Below are 16877 nucleotides of genomic sequence, written 5' to 3'. Positions count from 1 at the left end.
CACACAGTGCGTAGTGGGGCGATCACTTTGTTGTAGAAATAATTCAGAAGCCAAGATCGCTTAAATACTGTCTACTGGATAACCGGTTTCAACACACTAAAGGTGCCATCATCGGATCTGAATCTAGATAAACGTTTATAAACCATTTGGATAAAACGATACATGAGGCAGACCAGATGATTTTAGGTCAGCTTGTCTCATTCGTCTATTATTTTTTAAATTCATTAATTACACATAAAGTTAATTGGCGAATAATGAACCCATTATTTCAAAATAAATTAGAAAAAAAAACATTCGTAGATAATTCTGATAGAGAGGCAGGGAAAAAAATAATAAAAAAACCGATATGGTCTCGAACACGGGTATCAAAGTTAAGACGGAACGACGGTAGCCACTGAGCCACCGCTTCAATTGCGTTCTCGGCTGCAGAAGGTATGTACACTAAAGCAACAGCGCATTGATAACTTTGACCGTCGTTTACTCGGAAACGGACGAGTGTCTGCAGATAAGCCGAAACACATGTTCGCTTATTTTGTCCTCTCCTTCACTGAGCAAAGTTTCCGGACAATTAGCCTATGACACCTGGCGAGTTCCCCTCGTTAGTCGAGTCGCTTCTTACGCCCGGCGAGAATTATGTATGCCTCAGAGTAAATTGCGCCACTTGGAAACACGGCGAGCGGGGATAAACAAGTTTCTTATAAGGCAACCTTCTACAGATAAAATTCACGAAGTGTTCTTCAGGTTGCCTCAGATATTTCAGAAATGTTTCTTGCGTTAGGCCTGCCGCATATGCAAAACGTAAACATTTCATTTCATGTAATATTTATCAGGATAAGACATGACAAGAGTGGAGCAGTCCCTTCTGAGAAAAATTACAGATTCTAAGTTGCTCCACTATGTAATGACATGGTTACGGGCTTGCCATCTCTCGTTTATGCGATCGATTTCCGTGTTACACATACTTGGCCACTGCGTTGTGGCTACCATCGTGGAGGAGGCAGTCTGTTTCCTGCCAGCGCTGTTTCCGCAGCCGATATTAACCGCGACGAATCACTCAGTCAACGCTAAATGGCCCGTCTGGCTGAGGCAGACAAGGGCGCTATAATAGCACTTCATGCAGAGGGATTTTCAAATGGCTATATAGCAAGAACTATGGGTCTTCACAAGTCGACGGTAGCCAGGTGGATCTGACGACAGGACGAGAGTGGTAACCTGAATGGGAGGCGTCATGGCCGTCGCCGCAAAACAGCAGCAGCTCAGGATCAGCAGATACGCCGTTTCAGTGGGAACCACACATTTGTCAACGCACGACAAATTCAGCAAACTTTGGGTCTCTGTGTTAGCAGTAAGACCGTCACTCGTCGTGTAAGGGAAGCTGGACTGAGAGCAAGAAGCGCTGCTGTGAAAGAGACATTGACTGTAACACACTCCGCTGCAGAGTGAAAATCTCATTCTGGAGACATTGACTGTTTCCCAAAGAGAAGCTTGCCTTGCTTTTGCTACTGAAAATGGCGACAAACCTCTCCAGTTTTGGAGACGAGTGATTTTCACGCACGAAAAAGTTTTCTCTGCGGCATCAACCGGAAAAGTACTTGTTTACCGGCCTAAAGGTGCTAGGTATAATCGAAAATACATTTACAGTTGCCGAAGGAGTGGCAGGTAGTCGGTAACGGTATGGGCACGGATATCGGCCGAAGGGTGTGGACTCCTGTGGGAAGTGGAAGGAAGATTCGATGCGCGCAATTACATATCAATTCTGGAGAACGTGATGTTGCCTGCTGTGGCAGCCAGATTTGGAGATGATCAGATCATGTTCCAACAAGATCGCTCGCCTATTCATATGGCACGTGCGGTTAAGAGGTGTTTCGACGACCATAGTAATATTACTGTAATGGAATGGCCACCTAAATGAGCTGACATGAATCCTATTGAGAATATTTGGGCAGAAATGGTCAGAGTAATACGAGAAAAGGGGCAGTCACCGTCGACTCGCCGACAGCTTTCTGATGCGATTCATGACGCTTGGAATAAGTTTCTTGAATCTCCTAGTTATGTGGCTCGAGTTGTGGGCTCAATGCCCAACAGACTTCGAGCTGTTATGGAAGCCAAAGGAGGCTATACGCGATACTAAGCAGCATCAGCAGAGGTGTTTTTTTTCAGACCTTCACCAATTAGCTGCAAAAGCTGTTTCAAGCTTCTTTTTTCTTTTTCTTTTTCTTACATACGTATATTTTATATAATTTCAAGGAAACGCAGTAAGAGGAATGTGTACTGATTTTTGAGGCTTAATTTTGTGACGGCTAAACAGTGCTGCATCATGGGACCCGCTATTTGTCCACATGTGGCTGAACATCAGAGGTGTTAAAAATTTTGAGAGGTGCCGAAGTTCTCTGGAAGAGTAACGTGTTTTAGACAAGGAGATGATTTTTAGTTCATTCATTTTAACCATTCACACTATGCTTTGACATTCTAATCCTTGATTTCATTTTATTATTATGTATCTTTTCTCCAGTGAATGTCAACGGCAGTAAGTTTCAAGATATGAAGAATAACTGGAAGATTTTAATTTGTGGAATAGCGTATTTTATTTTCAACAAATCTGTAGTTATAGGACATATTACGAAGCAAGTCAAAAATGGCATTGTGGAAAGATCAGGTTGCTCTCTAAAGGGTAACGACAGTAAAATAGTAAATACGAAACTATGGGTAACAACTGTTGTTGATGGTGAGGAGCCATAAGCGATATGCCACTTTTCTGTAATTGTATTTCTGAAGTTTATCGTCAATCCTAGGACTGACACCGATACTCTTTTTTTCCGTAAAGAGTATAACCTTCAAAATTTATTTAGCAGCGCAGAATATTAAATCACAGTTTATAGATCAGGAACCTAATCCAATTGCCTTTAATTTTATTCTCATGGATGACATTGAGACAGTAAATAACAAGAGAAATAACAAAATTCTCAGAATCAATATAGAGAATTCAAGCGACCAGTGGATTCAAAAGTTTGCTATAATAGCGAATAATTGATTTTACAGACTCCTTCCTGCCTACGTTTTCTGTCAGACAATGTTTGAAACTAGGACTAATAAGGTAAACAATTTTACCACAAATTGTCAAATTGGAAGTCGGAGAGCCAGTTACATAAATTACGATGACAACAAATGTTTTTCAAGTAACTGATCACAGGAGGTATCCAACGCATTTATTGTGAGTTACATGCACAGTATGTAAACTGGCAACGCCACCAACACACAATACCACTAACAGGGGAACATCCCCATCGCACCACCCTCAGATTTAGTTATAAGTTGGCACAGTGGATAGGCCTTGAAAAACTGAACACAGATCAATCGAGAAAACAGGAAGAAGTTGTGTGGAACTATGAAAAAAGTAAGCAAAATATACAAACAGAGTAGCCCATGCGCAAGATAGGCAACATGAAGGATATGGTGAGCTCAGGAGCGCCGTGATGCCGTGGTTAGCGTGAACAGCTGCGGAACGAGAGGTCCTTCATTCAAATCTTCCCTGGAGTGAAAAGTTTAATTTTTTATTTTCAGACAATTATTATCTGTCCGTCCGTCCGTCCGATGCGAGGTAACTGCGCCGTAGTATGATGACGCTACATCACAGCAAACATCGAAACACATGACGTCAGTCGACTACAGCGCACGGAAGAGAGAGTATTCCTGCTAACGAGGCTCCCTGGCTGGAAGTTGACTGTTCGCTACTTTGGACGAGAGTGCATTAAATACGTGAGATGCATTGCGTGGGCAATATGAATTCAGCAAATATAGCTCGCGACTACAATAACAATGTCAATGAATATTTTCCGAACTGTAAGGCACCGGAAAATTCCTTAAGGGATCGAACGATTGTCGAACATTTGTATGATTATTTCCTACATTTGTTGATAAACAGTACGTGTGGTGATGATTGTCTGAAAATAAAAAATCAAACTACTCACTCGAGGGAAGACTTGAACCAAGGACCTCTCGTTCGGCAGCTTTTCACTCTAACCACGCGACCACGGCGCTCCCGAGCTCAAATTATCCTTGATGTTGCTTATCATGCGCATGGACTACTCAGTTTGTTTAATTTGATTATTTTTTTCATAGGTACACACAACTTCTTCCTGTTTTCTCGATTGATATGTGTTCAGTTTTTCAAGGCCTATCCACTGTGCCAACTTACAACTAAATCTGAGGAGGGTGCGATGGGGAGGTTCCCTTGTTAGCTATGAAACAACTGTAGCAAAACGGAGCATCCTCGTTATCCATGTGATGGATAAGACGACTAATTCGCAACATAAATGTCAATGTAATAATCATTTTCTGTTGGAACATGCTTCCTGGTCCAAATAACATACATTTCCTACGTCTTCAATGCGAATCATCTAGCAAATGTAATTTAAAGGACATAAAAATTTCGAGTGAATTTACTAACATAATTATGAACCACTCACAAACATAAATCGATGGTCACATAGTTGTCAAAAGTGTTCTACAGTATTGCCATTGTCCACTAGACTAGCAGCAGGAAGGAAACGTTCGCTCAGCTGTGCTGAGATATCTTGCACTGACGAAGCTCGCGCTTCGAAGACGCCACAGCGTCGTCTGCCACCATTTCATGGGAAACGAAATATCTCAAGTGTACAGTCTTAGACATAAAAACTGACCGCCGGCCGGCCGCCACAGAGACTAAATCCGAGTCGTTCACTTAACGTGGCCAATAATACTGACCGCCCCTGACAACTGTAAGTCCGGCCATCTGCATAATCTGGTAACACTGTTAGATGCGGAAGTGTTAGGAGGAATTGTTGTTTACTTCCGAGAAGTTCTCGGATTGTGTGAGCCCATGGTCTAGTGACAGAGCGGTCGCCCCATTTGTGTGCACATTAGTCAAACTATGGCACCGCCGTCCGGACAGTCTGACGAGTTTGTTAATAGAAGAACTAGCACCGCCCTCCGTTTTGCCACCTGTGCCGATACACCACGTCCCCTCCTCGCTCTTCTACATCGGTGTCTTTTACCTCGTACTCAGTTACGTTCGACTTGCCTTACCAGCGACCCAACTGGCGATGGCAAGGACGGTTTATCGGGTCCTGCAACGTGGACGACCCGATAACGTCGTGGAGAGGAAGCACCCGAACGTCAACTGGCGAGTAGTGTGGAGGACAATTCACCACGTAACACTGGACACTGACGTCACGGCGATGTGGTATATCACTGTCAACGGTAAGCAGGTGACCAGATCAAGCTACATGCGATCCACGTGGTAGACTCACCCACGTGCACGAGCTGTGGCGTTCAAGACGACGATGAACACCGTCTTAGCTGTGGTGAGTCGGCGGCAGTGTGGCACTTAGTGAGGCAAATGTCAGCATACCTCCTTCGAGTAACGCTGAATCATATCGACCCCAAGACTATCTTATTCCCGGAGAAGATGTATTACCCACGCACTGAAACTAATGCAATGACGTGGCTTCGTGGACATGCACTGCATTATTTGTTTCAAGACGGCACTAATGATACTTTAGACTTTTGGAACTATTTGCAGGAACGACATTGCAAGATCCTTCGTAACCCAAAGTATCGACAATATTTTTCCAATTATTTGTGGAGTGCGTTGCACGACCCTCCACGTAGCTGGTACATCACGGGTAAGAGAAGCTAAAATTACAAGACGATTATAGAACACTACACGGTACAACGTGGGATCTACCTTGGTCATTACGAGAAGTCATACCTGGATGATACAGCAGATGGAGAGTTTCGTCGTGAACCCTTACACTATGTATCAGTATTTGCCCCATTTCCTCTTTTTGTCCCCGGTGTGATAAAGGTTTTCGCAGTTTTTGTTTCCCATGTGGTGCAAGATGTAGCACTGGTTAATGGTGGTGTGGATTCCACCCTTCAGTTTTGTTTCATGGTTTCCTTAGCCCCGAACTTTGTTATCTTTCTTTATGCCTTTTTCTCAAACCATTAGCATGTTTTTAGTTATGTGCGTCCCCAACTCGACGCAACGAGTGCACTTACTACTTTTCAGTTCCTTACTGTTAAAAAAAGAAAAAAGAAAAAGTGGTAATCTTCGTGCATTCTAAACTTATGGTCGCCTGTTCGCGTCCAACTTTTTTTTTTTTTTTTTTACCACACTTCGGTCTAAAGTTATGAGTCTGATTGAGCATCGCAGATAATTCCCTAAACATTCTATCAACCCACCAGCAATAACAAGTATTCCAGAAACAACTCCGCAGGACAGCTCGTGGGTGCGTCGCGATCATAACAGCTTACGCTCGAGCGTTTCCTCTCGCTGCAGCGGCTACCGGCCACCGGCCAGACGCCACCCGCCGCCTGAAATCCGGGGCCTCCCATGTGAACGCGGCGCCACGCTGTCAGTGTATGTATCAACTGTCATTTTCGAATTTGAAGTTCTGGTTATCGACTTGCAGTTAAGCACTGGATTTTACATGCTTGACAATCCTGAAATACAGTTAAGCATTGTAAAATTGAGTCGCAAGTGGAAGTAGGTGTAACAACTGCAACACAACGGTTACTTTTGGTATAACAGAAAGGTGAATGCAGAGGAGGCAGCTAGAAAGATTTGAACTGTGTTTGGAGCGAGTGCTTTTGGGGAAAATACGCCAGAAAAAGATATTCGTGTTTTAACAAAGATCGTTCTGGCACGAATGATTTTCCACATTAAGAAAGTCTCGACTACTGATATATGTGATAGATTACCATTTTACCATCATGCGACATTTGCATTCAACAGGCAAAGTTCAGAAGTCTGGTGTAGGAGTACTGCATGCTCTAACTCTAAACAACAAAAATCAACGGAGTGACTACTATTGAACGTCATCAGGTCACTCATCGAGCATTCCTATGCAGTATTGTTACTGGTGACGTGTTATGATGCCTTTATCGTTAACTTCCTAAGAAGAAATGAAAGGCTGAGCCCCACCAAAAGACGTAAACTCGAGGAAAGAGTAGTGTGAACATAATATTTTACATCTGATAAATCCAAAAGTGTGTTTTGGGCTCCGAATTCTGCCCACAGGGTATATGAAACACAGCTGGAATTTGTTGCCAACAACTGAGACACATTCCGGTCGCAGTGTAAGAAAATCGAGCAACAAAACTACATCACCTGTGTTACTGCATGATAACGCACTATGTTGATTTGAGAAACAAAACTATCCAGGAGATAGAAAGGAAAGTCGTCTAAGTTCAAAGTTCTAGGGGACAGATGACCTCCGCTGTTAAGTCCCATAGTGCTCAGAGCCATTGGAACCTTTTGTTTGTTGATGGGTGTGATTTCTTTGACAGAGTTGATAGATCTGTGTTCGAGAAATGCAATGCCGAAGATTGGTACGCCTTTCGCTACCTTTTGTTGTATTTTGCTCTTGAAGATGCAATGGTTTCCCTAATGCAAGGTTTCATTGTCAGTTAGTCGTGGTTCTTGAAGAGCAAGGATGAGAATTTTTTGTCGGTCGATTTCTTTTGTGAGATTATTTAGTTTTCGTGTTTGGATCAAGGTATCGATGTTTACTTTTAAATGCATGTTTTTTGCTTGTAGGGAAATTTACCAGAGATCTTCGATATTCTCTGCCGTGCTAACCTGGACTTCCCAGAATCCGAAAATCCAACTGCCGCCTGTCGACAGCCGGTTTGTGTACCACCTGGGATAAAGTTGACTTTGCTTGCATAGTTCATGTTTGCTTGTGTTTTATTGGTTGTGCTTGGGTAATACCAGGACCGGACAGGACCAGAGGATGCTGAAGTCTTTGAAAGCAAATATTTTCAGCCAAGCTCATTGAGTTAACAGACAGTGAGCAGAGTAGCGGTGATTTTCACTCAGACGTGTCTGGATTTTGGGTTCAACGAATTGAGTAGCCGTTCAGGATTGTGTCAGTATTTGGTTAACCCCTAGTATTTGATTTCCTCGGTACCACCCATATGGGGGAGGGTTTCCCCTATCGGCCACACGCGATTATTATTATTATTATTATTGTCATTATGTCTCAGCAAATCCCATATGGTGTATCTTCCCACCACTGAAATAGATGTGTATTGTTCGATTCAGTATTTCCATCACATAAATGTGGGTTATAATTACGTTACATTGCTACTAGTAGACATATTACTCACTTTTTCTTAGACAGTTGCTACCTGTTACTCCATCATAGGAATTTATGTGCGGAGCTTTCTTGCAATACAGACGTTCAAATTAGCCGATTTCTGTAATTTCATTTCGATACCAGATCGTTCTAATAGGATTCAGCCAGGTAGTGTTAATATGGATATCCGACTACGACTCTCATCATATGATAGACTGTGTAAACCACATTCTTAATCGGACTGTTGAATATAGATCACTTATCTACGACAGGGCTGCATTCTTAAACACTGTGGAAAATAATAATCCAATGTGCTTATTACAAATACGTTATTTCAATATGAATAAATGAACTAACGAGATAACAGTTTATTTACAGGAGCAGAACAAATGTTCAAATGTGTGTGAAATCGTATGGGACTTAACTGCTAAGGTCATCAGTACCTAAGCATGCACACTACTCAACCTAAATTATCCTAAGGACAAACACACACACCAATGTCCGAGGGAGGACTCGAACCTACGCCGGGATCAGCCACGCAGCCCATGACTGCAGCGCCTCGACCGCTCGGCTAATCCCGCGCGGCTACTAAAAGTATACTCGTCCACAAAACCCATGTGGACAATTATCTGATAATCGGTCAAGCTTTGCTTTGTCGCAACTCTTTAGGATACAAGTCCATTTACTTTCAGGCTCCTCCTTACAATTCTTGCAATGCAAGGTAATTGAAAAAACTCATCCACTCGTCGCCAACTGAGGAACTGACTGGTGCATGTGTTGTTCAACACACAGTAGTTGTCACGCTCACTGGAATCAATGACTGTGTGTGCGCGCGTGTGTGTGTGTGTGTGTGTGTGTGTGTGTGTGTGTGTGTGTGTGTGTGCGTGTGAGTGAGTTTTCGTGTTAATGCACAAAATTAATACTATTAACATTAGAGAGACAACCGGCAATAAATATTGCATCAAATATGACTGTAAAGTATGTTAATGCGATGGGAAGTTACAAACTGAATTTTCACCCAACTGCATATTACGTTAAGTAAGATGTATTAACTCCATAGTATCGTTAGCAGAGACAGTGCGCTCTTGTTGTCGAGGCCCGCGACAAGCGCAGCGATCTGCAGTGCCCAATGCCGCCGCGATTTGTTTATGTTGCCTGGGCGTGGACGCTGCAGCAGACGCTTCGCCATAAACAGAAAGAAATCACCTTGGATCTGACTGCAGTGAGCGGATATCACTGCCTGCGTGTTTCTTATAGTAACCAACGTGAGACTCTACTCACAGGTGCCATGGAGCAATTACAACGGGTATCATGTCATTAGTCATCAGAATATTAACCAGTGATGAAATGTCCACTCTATTTGAATCACAAGAAGATAGGAACCTTATCACAAAGGAATGTGAGGTGATATCAAAATTTATCCAACATACAAAAATTAACTGCAGGGCTTTCATGTATGCAGTAATAGCACACAAGGAAATATTATGTCTTGGAAGCGTATATTTCATTTCCTCTTCTCATATTAATGCCCTTGTTTTAGAATGAAGTGAGAAAATTAACACGAAAAAATTAAGTTCCTGAGAAGCATATAAGTCATTTCCTCTTCCCATATCATAGCTTTTGTTTTAGTATGAGGTAAGAAAATAAACAGTTTAGGGTTCTGAAACATAATATGATACCAGATTGTTATCGTAGGCGCTATCGGAAACGCAAAATGCAGGGAACTGTCTATTCTTTTGTCCAAAAGTCTGTTTCCTTTCATGCATTACTCACGCTAGGAGATTCTTATTTAAGGGCTTGTGGGCATCAAGTTCTTCAGCAGAACAAGCCTTATGTTATTGTGCGAATTACAGTATGGAAAAAATGCAACAAAGACTAGTTCCCCTAGAGCAGTGAGGATATTTGCACATGTCTGTATTCAGCAATGACTGCCAGCTGCCACAACACTTCACAGAATCCTTGCGGCAGGCAACATAACTGTGCGTGCACTTCAGACTTCATTCAGTAAGACGTCAGGAGATGGTTGGAAACGTCAAATTAACGTTGCTTTCCGAGTCGTATTCAATCCAGAATGAGGTGTTATTAAGGCAGTTGAACGTTCTAGCAATTACACTTCTATAATTCCCATATGAGTATTCTGGAACTGCATTAACATCAAACTGCAAGAACTTGAGACAATACGTGGACTCTTCTCTTGTAATTTGTAATATTTGTAATAAGCACATTGGATTATTATTTTCCACAGTGTTTAAGAATGCAGCCCTGTCGTAGATAAGTGATCTATATTCAACAGTCCGATTAAGAATGTGGTTTACACAGTCTATCATATGATGAGAGTCGTAGTCGGATATCCACAATAAGACTGCCTGGCTGAATCCTGTTAGAACGATCTGGTATCGAAATGAAATTACAGAAATCGGCTAATTTGAACGTCTGTATTGCAAGAAAGCTCCGCACATAAATTCCTATGATGGAGTAACAGGTAGCAACTGTCTAAGAAAAAGTGAGTAATATGTCTACTAGTAGCAATGTAACGTAATTATAACCCACATTTATGTGATGGAAATACTGAATCGAACAATACACATCTATTTCAGTGGTGGGAAGATACACCATATGGGATTTGCTGAGACATAATGACAATAATAATAATAATAATAATCGCGTGTGGCCGATAGGGGAAACCCTCCCCCATATGGGTGGTACCGAGGAAATCAAATACTAGGGGTTAACCAAATACTGACACAATCCTGAACGGCTACTCAATTCGTTGAACCCAAAATCCAGACACGTCTGAGTGAAAATCACCGCTACTCTGCTCACTGTCTGTTAACTCAATGAGCTTGGCTGAAAATATTTGCTTTCAAAGACTTCAGCATCCTCTGGTCCTGTCCGGTCCTGGTATTACCCAAGCACAACCAATAAAACACAAGCAAACATGAACTATGCAAGCAAAGTCAACTTTATCCCAGGTGGTACACAAACCGGCTGTCGACAGGCGGCAGTTGGATTTTCGGATTCTGGGAAGTCCAGGTTAGCACGGCAGAGAATATCGAAGATCTCTGGTAAATTTCCCTACAAGCAAAAAACATGCATTTAAAAGTAAACATCGATACCTTGATCCAAACACGAAAACTAAATAATCTCACAAAAGAAATCGACCGAAAAAAAATTCTCATCCTTGCTCTTCAAGAACCACGACTAACTGACAATGAAACCTTGCATTAGGGAAACCATTGCATCTTCAAGAGCAAAATACAACAAAAGGTAGCGAAAGGCGTACCAATCTTCGGCATTGCATTTCTCGAACACAGATCTATCAACTCCGTCAAAGAAATCACACCCATCAACAAACAAAAGATTCCAATGGCTTTGAGCACTATGGGACTTAACAGCGGAGGTCATCAGTCCCCTAGAACTTAGAACTACTTATACCTAACTAACCTAAGGACATCACACACATTCATGCCCGAGGCTGGATTCGAACCTGTGACCGTAGCAGTCGCGTGGTTCCGGACTGAAGAGCCTAGAACCGCTCGGCCACCGCGGCCGGCCCATCAACAAGCGACTTATGATTATGGTCGTTCAGAGCCCAAGTAAAAAATATACACCCATCAATGCACGTGTCCCCACCGACATCGAAAATAAGAAAAACACCGAAAATGTCGAAAAATTCTGGAACACACTAGAAAATACGATGAGCAAAATTCACCAAGATGACGTGAAAATACTAATGGGAGACTTCAGCTCTCTATTTGGGACAGAAAAAACCTATAGAAAAATCATTGGTACAAATTCAGCACACCGAAACGCTTAGACTATCGGCACACGTCTGACTGACAATTGACAATTGAACCACAAAAGGATGTCTTCCCACTTTAGGAAAAAAACCAGTTCCCAGGTAACATGCTTAGTAACTAGGTGCAAGCTGCTTTCGTTCGCCTTTCGAGACTTGCTGAAAGACAGATTTTTAATTCTTTTGTAGCACAGCTACATGCAGGGAGATAAAACCTCAATAAGGGACTCGTAAGACAACGCTCGAGCAAAATTCGTCTTGCTACTTTCAGTAACTCTTAGTGTCAGAGCGAAAACCTTACGGTACTGCCAGATTCATAATGCCACTTTTGTTTTCTGCCGACATTTTTGTTGTTGTTGTGAATACATAATTTTATCTATGAAGTGTCACATTTTCATAATACTTACGAATGGTACAGGAAATGAAAGAAATACAGATCTTTTCGAAGTCAAAAGTCGGTAACATCCTACTAAATCGTGTAAAAATAGGCTCAATCGTCTCACAGAAACTTAATGCTTTATTAAGATAGACTGCCGTCGTGATGTTTCTGTAGTAAGCTGAATTTAATTTGTATTACTACAGTGAATATTTTAATTACATTTTCCATTAGTTTACTAAACGCAACAGTAATTATCAATGATAAATTAATCAGCAGCAGAATTTTCTTTCACGATATCTAAAACGATATGACAATGCTGAAGTTGTTCACAAATTCTACGCCTGTAGAAACCTACTGGTTCTATCGATGTCATTAAACCAGAGTAGTTTTAAGAGTATTTTCGTCTAGAAACGAATTGCCTTGATGGTTGATAGATCAAGTGAAAGGTAAAATTTTACAAATATATGACGAGAGGGACAAATGCTTGAGAGAGGACTTCCCTATCAATACAAGTGCCTGAGAGACGACTTTCCTTTCTATCTCCTGGATAGTTTTGTTTCTCAAATCAACATAGTGCGTTATCATGCAGTAGCACAGGTGATGTAGTTTTGTTGCTCGATTTTCTTACACTGCGACCGGAAGGTGTCTCAGTTGTTGGCAACAAATTCCAGCTGTGTTGCATACACCCTGGGCGCAGATTTCGTAGCCCAAAACACACTTTTGGATTAATCAGTTGCAAAATATTATGTTCACACTACTCTTTCCTCGAGTTTACGTCTTTTGGTGGGGCTCAGCCTTTCATTTCTTCTTAGGAAGCTAACGATAAAGACATCATAACACGTCACCAGTAACAGTACAGCATAGGAATGCTCGATGAGTGACCTGAGGACGTTCAATAGTAGTCACTCCGTTGATTTTTGTTGTTTAGAATTAGAGCATGCAGTACTCCTACACCAGACTTCTGAACATTGCCTGTTGAATGCAAATTCAAGTGGTTCATAATTATGTTAGTAAATTCACTCGAAATTTTTATGTCCTTTAAATTACATTTGCTACATAATTCGCATTGAAGACGTAGGAAATGTATGTTATTTGGTCCAGTAAGCACGATCCAACAGAAATTGATGCTTACATTGACATTTATGTTGCGAATTAGTCGTCTTATCCATCACATGGATAACGAGGATGCTCCGTTTTGCTACAGTTGTTTCATAGCTAACAAGGGAACCTCCCCGTCGCACCCTCCTCAGATTTAGTTGTAAGTTGGCACAGAAGATAGGCCTTGAAAAACTGAACACATATCAATCGAGAAAACAGGAAGAAGTTGTGTGTACCTATGAAAAAAATAATCAAATTAAACAAACTGAGTTGTCCATGCGCATGATAAGCAACATCAAGGATAGTTTGAGCTCGGGATCGCCGTGGTCGCGTGGTTAGAGTGAAAAGCTGCCGAACGAGAGGTCCTTGGTTCAAGTCTTCCCTCGAGTGAGTAGTTTGATTTTTTATTTTCAGACAATCATCACCACACGTACTGTTTATCAACAAATGTAGGAAATAATCATACAAATGTTCGACAATCGTTCGATCCCTTAAGGAATTTTCCGATGCCTTACAGTTCGGAAAATATTCATTGACATTGTTATTGTAGTCGCGAGCTATATTTGCTGAATTCATATTGCCCACGCAATGCATCTCACGTATTTAATGCACTCTCGTCCAAAGTAGCGAACAGTCAACTTCCAGCCAGGGAGCCTCGTTAGCAGGAATACTCTCTCTTCCGTGCGCTGTAGTCGACTGACGTCATGTGTTTCGATGTTTGCTGTGATGTAGCGTCATCATACTACGGCGCAGTTACCTCGCATCGGACGGACGGACGGACAGATAATAATTGTCTGAAAATAAAAAATTAAACTTTTCACTCCAGGGAAGATTTGAATGAAGGACCTCTCGTTCCGCAGCTGTTCACGCTAACCACGGCATCACGGCGCTCCTGAGCTCACCATATCCTTCATGTTGCCTATCTTGCGCATGGGCTACTCTGTTTGTATATTTTGCTTACTTTTTTCATAGTTCCACACAACTTCTTCCTGTTTTCTCGATTGATCTGTGTTCAGTTTTTCAAGGCCTATCCACTGTGCCAACTTATAACTAAATCTGAGGGTGGTGCGATGGGGATGTTCCCCTGTTAGTGGTATTGTGTGTTGGTGGCGTTGCCAGTTTACATACTGTGCATGTAACTCACAATAAATGCGTTGGATACCTCCTGTGATCAGTTACTTGAAAAACATTTGTTGTCATCGTAATTTATGTAACTGGCTCTCCGACTTCCAATTTGACAATTTGTGGTAAAATTGTTTACCTTATTAGTCCTAGTTTCAAACATTGTCTGACAGAAAACGTAGGCAGGAAGGAGTCTGTAAAATCAATTATTCGCTATTATAGCAAACTTTTGAATCCACTGGTCGCTTGAATTCTCTATATTGATTCTGAGAATTTTGTTATTTCTCTTGTTATTTACTGTCTCAATGTCATCCATGAGAATAAAATTAAAGGCAATTGGATTAGGTTCCTGATCTATAAACTGTGATTTAATATTCTGCGCTGCTAAATAAATTTTGAAGGTTATACTCTTTACGGAAAAAAAGAGTATCGGTGTCAGTCCTAGGATTGACGATAAACTTCAGAAATACAATTACAGAAAAGTGGCATATCGCTTATGGCTCCTCACCATCAACAACAGTTGTTACCCATAGTTTCGTATTTACTATTTTACTGTCGTTACCCTTTAGAGAGCAACCTGATCTTTCCACAATGCCATTTTTGACTTGCTTCTTAATATGTCCTATAACTACAGATTTGTTGAAAATAAAATACGCTATTCCACAAATTAAAATCTTCCAGTTATTCTTCATATCTTGAAACTTACTGCCGTTGACATTCACTGGAGAAAAGATACATAATAATAAAATGAAATCAAAGATTAGAATGTCAAAGCATAGTGTGAATGGTTAAAATGAATGAACTAAAAATCATCTCCTTGTCTAAAACACGTTACTCTTCCAGAGAACTTCGGCACCTCTCAAAATTTTTGACACCTCTGATGTTCAGCCACATGTGGACAAATAGCGGGTCCCATGATGCAGCACTGTTTAGCCGTCACAAAATTAAGCCTCAAAAATCAGTACACATTCCTCTTACTGCGTTTCCTTGAAATTATATAAAATATACGTATGTAAGAAAAAGAAAAAGAAAAAAGAAGCTTGAAACAGCTTTTGCAGCTAATTGGTGAAGGTCTGAAAAAAAACACCTCTGCTGATGCTGCTTAGTATCGCGTATAGCCTCCTTTGGCTTCCATAACAGCTCGAAGTCTGTTGGGCATTGAGCCCACAACTCGAGCCACATAACTAGGAGATTCAAGAAACTTATTCCAAGCGTCATGAATCGCATCAGAAAGCTGTCGGCGAGTCGACGGTGACTGCCCCTTTTCTCGTATTACTCTGACCATTTCTGCCCAAATATTCTCAATAGGATTCATGTCAGCTCATTTAGGTGGCCATTCCATTACAGTAATATTACTATGGTCGTCGAAACACCTCTTAACCGCACGTGCCATATGAATAGGCGAGCGATCTTGTTGGAACATGATCTGATCATCTCCAAATCTGGCTGCCACAGCAGGCAACATCACGTTCTCCAGAATTGATATGTAATTGCGCGCATCGAATCTTCCTTCCACTTCCCACAGGAGTCCACACCCTTCGGCCGATATCCATGCCCATACCGTTACCGACTACCTGCCACTCCTTCGGCAACTGTAAATGTATTTTCGATTATACCTAGCACCTTTAGGCCGGTAAACAAGTACTTTTCCGGTTGATGCCGCAGAGAAAACTTTTTCGTGCGTGAAAATCACTCGTCTCCAAAACTGGAGAGGTTTGTCGCCATTTTCAGTAGCAAAAGCAAGGCAAGCTTCTCTTTGGGAAACAGTCAATGTCTCTTTCACAGCAGCGCTTCTTGCTCTCAGTCCAGCTTCCCTTACACGACGAGTGACGGTCTTACTGCTAACACAGAGACCCAAAGTTTGCTGAATTTGTCGTGCGTTGACAAATGTGTGGTTCCCACTGAAACGGCGTATCTGCTGATCCTGAGCTGCTGCTGTTTTGCGGCGACGGCCATGACGCCTCCCATTCAGGTTACCACTCTCGTCCTGTCGTCAGATCCACCTGGCTACCGTCGACTTGTGAAGACCCATAGTTCTTGCTATATAGCCATTTGAAAATCCCTCTGCATGAAGTGCTATTATAGCGCCCTTGTCTGCCTCAGCCAGACGGGCCATTTAGCGTTGACTGAGTGATTCGTCGCGGTTAATATCGGCTGCGGAAACAGCGCTGGCAGGAAACAGACTGCCTCCTCCACGATGGTAGCCACAACGCAGTGGCCAAGTATGTGTAACACGGAAATCGATCGCATAAACGAGAGATGGCAAGCCCGTAACCGTGTCATTACATAGTGGAGCAACTTAGAATCTGTAATTTTTCTCAGAAGGGACTGCTCCACTCTTGTCATGTCTTATCCTGATAAA

Source organism: Schistocerca cancellata, chromosome 3 (assembly GCF_023864275.1).
Source record: "Schistocerca cancellata isolate TAMUIC-IGC-003103 chromosome 3, iqSchCanc2.1, whole genome shotgun sequence".
Classification (NCBI taxonomy): domain Eukaryota; kingdom Metazoa; phylum Arthropoda; class Insecta; order Orthoptera; family Acrididae; genus Schistocerca; species Schistocerca cancellata.
Note: the sequence above shows the minus strand (reverse complement) of the source record.